Below are 10,949 nucleotides of genomic sequence, written 5' to 3' on the forward strand. Positions count from 1 at the left end.
AGATCTTTTCAATGAGCAAATTTTTAAAAGTTTTAAGTAAAGTATAAAATTAACCTTTATAATTATTAATGGCAATATTTGTTAACAATACAATCGATAAAAAATATATTTTACAATTTATATTAGCAAACAGGTTCAGCAACACAACTTTAGACAACTTTTGAAGAAAGAACTTAAAACCTACAAAAATGATTATCTAAGTTAAATTTTAAAAAATCAATTGGTAATTATTGTATAGCTTAGACGTCAGTTAACTGTTGGACTTTTTTTGGCAATCAGTCTTCAGTTGCTGGCTTACCATACTTAAAAAGACGATACAGTTTAAAACTAAAGAAAGAATAGAGCTTTTGTAATTTTGCACATGTGATTAGCAGAAACTAAAGGTCAACTTTAGGTTTGCTATTTAATTGTCACCTATTTTTCGAACTTAAACGTCATAAAAACGTCATAAAAAGAGTTCTTAACTTGTTGTTTTGATTTTTGAACAACAAATCAATAAAACTTCAAAAAGCAAACAAAAACTTTACTATTTTTGTAGTTTTTGCGGTTTGATTTTGTTCTTTATGTAGATACCGGTATCAATGAAAATTTTTGGGAGAAAATGAGAAATTGATATTTTGATTAGTAGTTCTATCACTAGATGTTTTGGTGCAACTTTTGTATAGATTTTAACAAAAAAAATCCACCCGGGATAATCCCATTAAGTAGGTATGTGTGCAATATTTTTAAACTATTCAGCTATTTAATTATTTTACATCATTTTAAAGAGCTTTCAATCAGTATAACGATGGTGAAAATTTCATAAAAAACTAATGATTCTACTAAAAGTTATGCCCATTTGACAAAAATTCATTATAAGGAATGGTTAAGAAAACTGCAACCAACTTAAAAAATTAGCGTTCGGCTTACGGTGGTTTTATAATTGAACTTCATTGTTTAGTTTTTAACGCATTACTTTGCCTCGATTATATTTTTATTCAACTAATAACAGAATATGGTTTTTTTTTGTGTTTTTGTGCGTAAATCATGTTTTGAATACTTTAAAAAAATCACCAATATTTTAAATAAAGTTTCATTTTTCTAAAAAAACAATTTTTTAATGAATAAAAAAGTACAAAATGTTCATAATCTTGAATCCCCCCCAACCTCTCCAACAGAAGAATATTTGGTACCTTTACTGCGTGCAAAAAAAGAATATGAGCGTGTCATTATTTTTTAATAAAATTTGGCAGGTACATAGAAAATAGATATAGAAAATTGATTCAAAAGTTAGAAAAAAACCCATCATCCCTTCAATGTCAATTCACTTCCAGAAAGGAATGAAGTTTTCAATAGCAATGAAATCACTAAAAACGTTAGTAACTGCAAAAAAAAAACAATTTGCAATAAACTTACAACACTCTACTTTTAAAATATTATCTAAGTCAATATAAAATTCTAAAAAAAAGACGAGAAAAATCCATCCTTACGACACCTACCTCGAGCACGCGGTGAAAAAATGGTCACAGATTTTAACTTTAAAATCGGTGCCGTAAATCGCAGATACGCACATACCTACACACAGTGGGCCAGTAGGTGGACAAAATGGGAAAAATTTTAGTTGTCTAATCTTAAAAACCTATTTAATTTTAGTATCTACATATATTAGGAGAAATTTATTGATAATTTATTTATATTAAATCCCTTAGTTACTAGGACTCTAAGCATTTGAATACTGAGATAAAAAAAAAAAAAAAAAAAAAATTATAAATAAGTAATTAACGGTAACATCAACGTTGTGTTATATTTCAATTACATCTACGATTTTGAAACAAAAAACTAGTACATGTTATTCTAGAGTATTCAGAGATAAGAAAAACCAAATGTGTGAAATAAATTTGTCATAGCATGTTATATCAGTTATACTTTGAAATCCACAGATTAAAAAAAAAAATTTCTTAAGAAACTTATTTTTTGCCGCACAATAACTAATAATTACCACAATTTCCCATGTGTTGCCTTATATTTAGTTGAGCTATATGATGCTCAATCGAGTTTTAATTGATTGCTCGTCCCCTTAAATCCCCGTTCAGATTTTATGTATGTTTTAACTTGGTTGCTATGGTACTAAATTTTGCATAGCAACAACTCACTTTTGCATTAACGTTGTTTGAACAGTATTTTAATTGCGCTAAGTACACAATATTGGGGGTATGTATTAAAATGAGATTCATAATTCTTATGAGGTTAATTTAACAGAGATTAAATTAACCTCTTAAGAGGTTAATTTAACAGAGAGTTCAAATATGGTCTTTCCAGTCTTCATGCATGGATTCGATTTTTTGAGATGGTATTTCACATTGCATATAAAAAAGAAACAAGAAAGTGGCAAGCAAGATCTAAAGAACACAAAGAAAAGACATCTGTAGCTAAACGAAAGATTCAGACTGATTTTATGAACAAAATGGGACTTGTTGTACATTGACATGACATAATTAAAAGCCTTACATTAACCATCGGACTTATATCAGAGGAAGCTCAAGAGGCTAGAAATAAAGACTTCAAATCTTATTGCAAAAATTTCAGCCGAAAAACATCCAGAAAAGCAACAAATACTGATCTTATCAATAGACTCCTAGCTTCCAGTAATCCTGTTATTTCATCACTGCATAAATCAACATCACACCAAAAAAATCATAAAGCATTTCCTTCAGATGTTTTACAGTTACTTAAACAATCTTCAAACGATATTATTGTTTTATAATTTTTTGATGTAATTTAAAATTGATAATGTTTTCTTGCACTATTTTTTGCTTTTATTATTCCTAAAACATTATTTACCTAAATACTCAATTGTTATTCAATATAGGTGGGTCAAAAATCCGATAAAATATTCAAATATCAATTTACCACTTTGTAACTAAGGAAAGTATCCGGTAACTAAGCAATATAAGTATCCATAACAAGTAAATTTAAAAAATTATCACTTTTGTAAGAAGTGTGATCTCATATTGGTACTCATGCCAAATTTAGTGAATATAGCACTTATAAAATATCTGCAGATAACAAAAGTAGGTTGTTGCTAAGCAAAATAAAGTTATCCATAGCAACGAAATAAAAAAATATTACCTTCATAAAAAGCGCAGACATCATATTAGTACTCATACTAATTTTAGTGAATATAGCTCTAATATTAAATTAGTTACGAATTTTGTCCAGTAAAACTGCATTCTGGCCCACTGTGCTACATTAAGAAAATACCATTAAAAAAAAATAACAATCTGAAATAGTGCTTTGACGATTAGAAATAGCAAACAAAAATAAAAGCGTGAAATGAACAATAAAACTATATCAGGAAATTTTCCTGGATGATTGTAAAGTAATGATAGTTTTAAAAATAATTCAGAACTTTTGCAAGAAGTTTAGCTTTTGATGATATCTTAATAGCTCGCTTGCGTCAAATTTTTTACCTCCTGTTACTATAAACGGAGGACTGTTAGATAAAGATATCCAAATATTTGCCAAAAGATTTTGCCTTTATATTCATTTGAATATTATAGAGACTTTTTTATCTTAATTTTTAATTTTTTTAAACGAAACATGAAGTGTTAATGTTTATTTATAATAAATATATATTTTAATATTTAGAAAATGCTATAAAAACTGTTTTAATAATTTCTATTACTTCTGTGGTGAATTTACACTAGCTATAAAGAAAGGATTTATTTTGGATGCGAAATCTTAATTTTTAGCGCCTTATTTATGCTATATTTTTTATGTCAACAATTTAAAAAAAATGGTTAAATGGCAGCCCACCTTAAATTTCTTTAGGGATTAAAAGTATTCGCCATAAACCGAAGAGTCACGTGGCCAATTGATACTTTTTTATAATCCTAAGATTTTTTTATCAAAAGAATTACAAAATACAAAGATTCATTATCCAAATCTTTTTCTTCTGTGTTTTAAATTGGGATTTTGATGAAAAACTGGTCCAATTCACATGCAGTCAAATACCAGTATAGAGTATGAAACACTTTAAACAAAAGAAACCCTACTTTATTAATCAAATTAAGTTATATAACCTAGTTAGGGACCTGGATCTTATTACAAAGCACAACTTTTGGTTTCTAAATTACTTCAATGGGATTTTTGATTGAAAACACAATCATTACGTAATTCAGTATTTGATCAAAAGGTTTGATAGTTTCTGACTCTACGTGGTTATAAATACCAACCATAATTCTGGAAAAAAAATATTTCTCATAAGCCATTGGTTGATCGAAAGTGTACTTTTTACCTCCCCCTCATATATTAATACTATATGAAGATTGTATATTTTTAAAGAAATATTTCACAGAGTGTTCTAGAGTTGTGCAGATTAATCTGAAATACATAAAGAATTTAAAAACTACAAAGTAAAAAAAGCACCGGAAGATCTTGTGTTGGGACAAAATGAAAAGATAATATACTAATTCGACAGAGCATTTGAAATAGAAGATTGAATGCACGAGAACTCATAGTAGAGTTAATGCCTTGTCGAAATAGCCCCTTAAGTGTTACCACTTTTGAAAGACGCTTCAATAAACGTAGGTTAACTAGCCAAATTGAAATGAAATTACCACTGTTACGCTAATGAAATAAAAACAAAAAACTGGCTTCGAGTCCCAAATTCAAAATTTGGACGATTAACCAACGGCAGAAAGTCCATTGGATTGATGATTGATGATTTGGAACGAGTTTTTGTTCATCTATGCAAGAGAAAACAAGGACAGGGTGCGTAAAAAGTTCGGGGCCATTTCGCAAAACACAGTATTTTATTTACAACACAGTATATTTCATTTGCAAAACAGGTTATGAATGTATGTACACAGTTCGTCAGACATAGTTATTTACATATTCTCAAAATGTCCTCTCTCTACCTGGATGCACTTTTTTAACCTCATAGGAAAATCATCCACAGCTTTAGCAATTGTTTCCATTGATTATTGTGTTTACATATTGTGTTTATATATTTGTGTGTGTGTGTGTGTGTATATATATATATATATATAGGGCCGCCGAGAGGGGGGGGGGGCCAAAGGGACAGTTTGTCCCTGGCGGCAGATGTCGATGGGGCGCCAGATGCCAAAGTAAAATATAACAAACTGTGAATACAATTTAGAAATAATTCTATTCAGAATTTAGAAAGGAATAGTAAATATTTTTCAACTCTTTACGATCAACTTATTTATGGTAATTCATGTTTAAGATTTATATTTAACTATTGAAATATTGATTTATGACATTAGCTTTTTGAGATTGAGTTTACAATTTTTTGATGAGTTTGCGTAGTTGACAATGCTATTATTTTATTGATGCGTACGGTTATTTACAGTAACTGTTAATAATGAATCGTAAAAAACTTTCTGGTGCCCAAAATAGGGCATTGGCTTCCAAAAGAGTAAAAGAATGTGAAAAAAATAAACAAATGCTCCGAGAATTACGTTGGTTTGAAGGTGATTTAGTAGAAATATATATATATATATATATATATATATATATATATATATATATATATATATATATATATTATTTTCGAAGCAATTTACGAATATTTTCGAAATTAATCATTTTTCACACAACGCCAATATCCGTTGCAGAGGGTGAAAGATCTTTTAATAGACTTAAGATTATAAAAAACCATTTTAGAGCCACCATGGGACAAGAGCGACTTTCAAATCTTATGATCTTGTCTATTGAAAATGATCTCGCGAAATCATTGTCATATGATGAAGTAATTTATAATTTTGCCTCGAAAAAAGCTCAAAAATTTTATTTAAGTTAGGAATTGTTTATGTTGCGGTTAGTTAGCAAAAAATGAAATAAAGTTAAAGTAGCTATAAAGGCATAATGTACTTTTTTGCTTCTATGCTAAGTATATATATGAAGCGAAATCTATAAGGGCGCCAAAAAAGGTTTTGTACCGGGCGGCTTGAAGGCTCTCGGCGGCCCTGTATATATATATATATATATATATATATATATATATATATATATATATATATATATATATATATATATATATATATATATATATAACTCAATATAATTCAATATCTTCAATCAGGAGCTGATCTGACAGATTTCAAATGTAGCCAGTCTACATTTGAAATCTGTCAGATCAGCTCCTGATTGAGTTAGATTTGCAAGTGAAGTTTCCTTTCTTGAATTAAAAGCAATACACCAAATGCAACTGCACAGCAACTGTACCAAACCAGATGCTTTTGATGCAATTTTAAAATCTCTTTACAAACATAGTTGGTATTTAGATTCAACAATAATTCCTCTTGCTTTGTCGGATGATGATATGTCATTTAAAAATCTTGCAAAAGCAGTTCTAACTTTTAAAATGCAGATTTCTACATGGTACAATACTAAAAACAAATCAAAAATAGATATAAAAGATAAAACAAAAATGGGAAACGAAATTAGTGAACATCCTTCTTTACTTCCTCTATTGGTTGATGAATTTTCATATCTTATGTTTGATAGAATTGGATTAGAGGAACAAAGGATAAAAGATTGGCTTCCCCCTGAGTATTGATTTACTCAACCTGCTTTTAAAAGCTTTCATAATTATGCCAAATCTTAAATTGTAGTAAATGATCATTCAGAAAGATCTGTTGGAATGATGCAGCAATTTATTCACTGATAAAATAACGAGGAAGATAAACAGAACACATTGCTAACTGTTCAAAAAGTTTGGTGTGCTTTCATAAGCCAAAAGAACCAAAGAACCAAAGAAGACGTTCAAACCTGGAAGACGTTCAAACAAACTTTTTAAAAGTAAATTTTCAGAAAGCTGATCTTCACTTGATAAAAGGAAGAAAACTGAATTTCTTTGCTTTTGAAATTTCATCCAATCAGATGAAACTATTATCAAATACTAAAATTTTTTTAAATCTAAATACAAAAAAAAAATTTTTTTTTGAAAAAAACTACGATACCATGTATTTTTGTTAAAATATATAGGTAAAAATAAACATCTCAGAAAAAAAATTTTCAAATTTTTTTATTAACTGTCACATGATTGCATTCATTTTTCAACTACAAGTCAAGCAGCAATTTTCAAGTCAACATTCAAAAAAGCTGCTAAAATTATGGCTGAAACAATTGAGAAGTTATGGAATGCTGCTCTTTTCATTTTGATAGTAAGTGAATATTAGATTGCTGTACTTAAGAACAAGAGTGAACTTAGACGCATTGCATTTAAGAGATGGTAAAGCTAAAACTATTACAGTAGGAATTACAACAGTTTTTGATGAATACAGCTTTTGGAGATCAACTAAGATGAATATTGCTGATGCAACCAATGTTAACGAAGGGAAAAAAGATGGAGAAGTTGCCCAACTGGACAAAATTTTCTCTGAGAAGGATATCAACAAATCGCAATTTATCAGTTATCAGCACCACGTTCTAGACAGAATTCTCCATTTGGTGAATGGATGAAAAACTAGATGGTAGCACCAAGTTGCCGAAAATAGATTATTCATTTGTAACTTAAAATTTAAAGAAGTATGAGGAACATAAAGTTTGTGAATAGAACAGAACAAATTTTTGATAAATCAGACGAGAGAGATGACATTTTTGTATCATATAATGAGAGTGTTTAAATTCTTTGAAGAAAATGGACATATCCCATAGATTAATTTTCAGGAAATCCTCAACAGCATAATTACAAAATGAGATTCAAGAGCCAATCTAGCCATTCTTGCATTTAATTTCGTACCAACAAGAAGAGCAAGTTTGGAGAAGGTATGCAGATTCATTTCGTAAAGCTGGACAGACTATTAGTTTACTAACCAAATGCACAATGAAAATGACTTGTCAGAAATATTGCGCCCATAAGAAAAAGGATTGCATTCATTGAAAAATCACTTAAAGCAGGAACCATCTGTAATTGAGATACCACGAAGCAATCAGTGTGCCAAGCGTGCAATCAAAGTAACGCATGAGCTTTATACTGTCTGCAAAATCAATAAAAAGCTGCAACTTAGACTTATTCTTAGCAATAAACAGTGATAAATATTTTGTAGTGTAAATTTTACACGAATTAGCACATTTATGAGTTTTGTTAATGTGGCTTTATACGTGCATGTTTCGTAAGACATACAGTATTAATAATGTTTCTCTGCCTGAAATCTTATAAAAAAACAAAAAGTTTCAAACAGATAAAAATGCAGTGCTGATAAAATGATAAACAGATAAAAATGCAGTGCTGAGAATTATAACATATTTCGAAGCAATTTCTATTTGTGCATTCTCGTTTTTTTTTTCAGCTGGTCAGCTGTAATTTCTAAATGAAAGTTTATAACACATTTTAGGCTTTTTTACCACGACGCAATGAAAATTGTTAAAAAACATTCAATTAGATTACGTTCAAACCAATCGGTCGGCTCAAATTGTTCAAATATCAGATTTTATATTACTAAATGTTCTATAATTAAATTACTTTTATTTATGATTACGAGTTTTTGAACCCAGACAAGCATAATTGCCTCATCAAAAAAATAAAAAGGATCCATTTCTATAATGTTTCTAGCGTTTTGTAATGCTTTATCTTTGCTCCTTCAAAATGAAATAACTTTTTTTGGAAAAGATTGTTAGAACAAGGAGACTTTCGAATGAACTGTGTTGGAAAATGGTTCGGTATTGGGTTCAAATTCTCCGAAATTCAGCCCAATACCGAACACAGTTTTTGTAATTTTAAAAATTGCAAATTTCTCGAAATTTGCTACTTTCACAATTACAAAATGTAATTGCAATTGAGAATAAAAAAGAAAGTTAATTCTCAAATATTTCCTTTCTGCATTTTTTGTGCAATCAACGTTTTCATTGCGAACTGTACAGAAAAAAAAAATTTTGCAGAAACTTACTTATCAGGGTTGTATATTCCTATAACGATGACTAATAAATGACAATTCAAAATTTCAAATGACGCACATAATGAAACTACTATACGCATTTTGATTTGGTTGTTACACAAACAGTAAATTAAAAAAGCAGGTTCAGATAAATCTTTTGTTTTAATCAAAGTTTAAATCAACAGTAAACCGCATCTTAGCAACAAAAATGTATTAAAGCAAATTGAACATTTATTGTTTGTAAGCAACGTCTCCGTGGTCCTTGGCTCTTCGTAAACGTGGTCATCTAGCCTCAGTAAGAAAGTTAATATTTATTTAATTTTAATTAAGTAAATTTTGCGATTATCTTAAAAATCTTTACAGCGTGGATAATGGTTTTCTATAGACTTTGTTTCGTACTTCTTTTGAGACGTTTTTTATATTTTCTACCTTCGTTACCGTAAAAAAGATGTTTTAATTTTGAAGACATACTATTGTGTATCTTGCATTAGATTTGAATTGATCACATGAAATCATATGATGTGTATATAGACAAAACTGGTTTTAGTCATCAGCGTGTTACAGCAAATTATCAGCTTAAAAAAAAACGTCTTACCTGTCTTAACAATTGTTGTGCAGTACGACAATTTAGTAAGTCTACTTAATGTTGATTTTTAAATTGTATGTAAATACGTCATTGTTGTAACTTTGTCACCAAGTTGGCTTTTTTTAAAATGTAATGTTTAGGAGGCTGCTTATTAAATTTACAAAATAAACTCTTTTCCATGTTCCGGGTTCCAAAACAACAAACCCACACTTATTGCATTGACTGTTGTCATATTGATAAAAATTCTAAGTAACCAAAACTTTCAGTCAATTAAAAGCAATTTAAATTACATTAGGGTTTTTAAAAAATTGTTAGAACGTATACCACTTTTAATTACTTCGACAAATTTTTTACAAAGTTGCGTTTATTAACTCTTGTGTAAGTGATTACTTTTGATTTTTTTAGTTTTTATTTATTAAAGTATATAGCATTTTTATTATATAGGGTTTTTATCATTTAGCATTTAAATATTGTTATTTAGCATTTTTGAAATGAACAGCGGAACAAAAGAAGAAAAACAAACGAAAAGAAGAAGAAACTATTTTCTTCAAACTCATCCTGATGACGAAATTCCGACTGGAGATGACAATGAGGTCGCAAGCTCGTGATGATCTTAATTTAACAACTTGATTTGTAGGATATATCAATATTGTATAATATATATATATATATATATATATTGTATGATATGTTGCATATGTATCATAGTGTTGCATATGTATCATAGTGTTGCATATGTAGGATACTTAATTAGAAAGATTTTGAATAAAAAATTTTAATTAAAAAATGAGCAGTTTTATTTCGTTGCTTATCGACAGTAAATAACAACCATCCTAGAGTAAGTATGGTCATGCTGATGATCAACTGGAATATTTACATATACTTCAGTATTTCTATTTAGATACCTGAGATTTAAGAGGTTAATCAGAGCTTTGCAATATAACAATTAAAAGCGGTTCCAAAATTTCAAACTTGGTGGAAAATGCATGTAAAACTACTTTGAAATTTTTCAACCTGAAATAATATTAATAACACGAAGCTAAAAACAACTTTAAGTAAATCCAAATAATAAATATTGAATACATCTTTCTTAAGAGTTAAAATAAAAATGGAATTCATTTACTTTTTGAAGGAATACTTTCATCAGATATGATGTAAAGCTACACGTGACAATAAGACAACACAAATACTAGAGCGATTTAAAGTCAAATACAAACAATAGTAAAGATTATTTAAATAAAAAAATTATTTTGAATTAGAATGATTAGTTTGAAGAGGATTTTTGGTTGAAATGAAGACTTTTAGGCTTTTTTGGTTGATTGAATAAGTTTTCCTAAAAATCTTACTAAAAATCTCACAGCATCTTCTTCGAAAACAACTTATTAACAACCATCACAAGTTAGATGATATTTTAACACCAATTTATTCAGCCTAATACTAAAAAATAGTGTTTCATTAGGCCTTTCAAGAAGAGAATTCGT

General features: G+C 28.8%; 1 long non-coding RNA gene across 1 annotated transcript; it reads left to right on the plus strand.

Moving 5' to 3' along the window:
- The first annotated feature begins 9,042 nt into the window (after positions 1-9,042).
- LOC149893231 (uncharacterized) lies at positions 9,043-10,229 on the plus strand. The gene is made up of 3 exons (XR_016445519.1): positions 9,043-9,177; positions 9,374-9,512; positions 9,950-10,229. It is a non-coding gene; the product is annotated as an uncharacterized LOC149893231 (long non-coding RNA).
- Positions 10,230-10,949: the final 720 nt, after the last annotated feature.

Source organism: Hydra viridissima, unplaced genomic scaffold (assembly GCF_058129835.1).
Source record: "Hydra viridissima isolate aposymbiotic clone 2 unplaced genomic scaffold, HvirCarnegie_v1 scaffold_1, whole genome shotgun sequence".
Classification (NCBI taxonomy): Eukaryota; Metazoa; Cnidaria; class Hydrozoa; order Anthoathecata; family Hydridae; genus Hydra; species Hydra viridissima.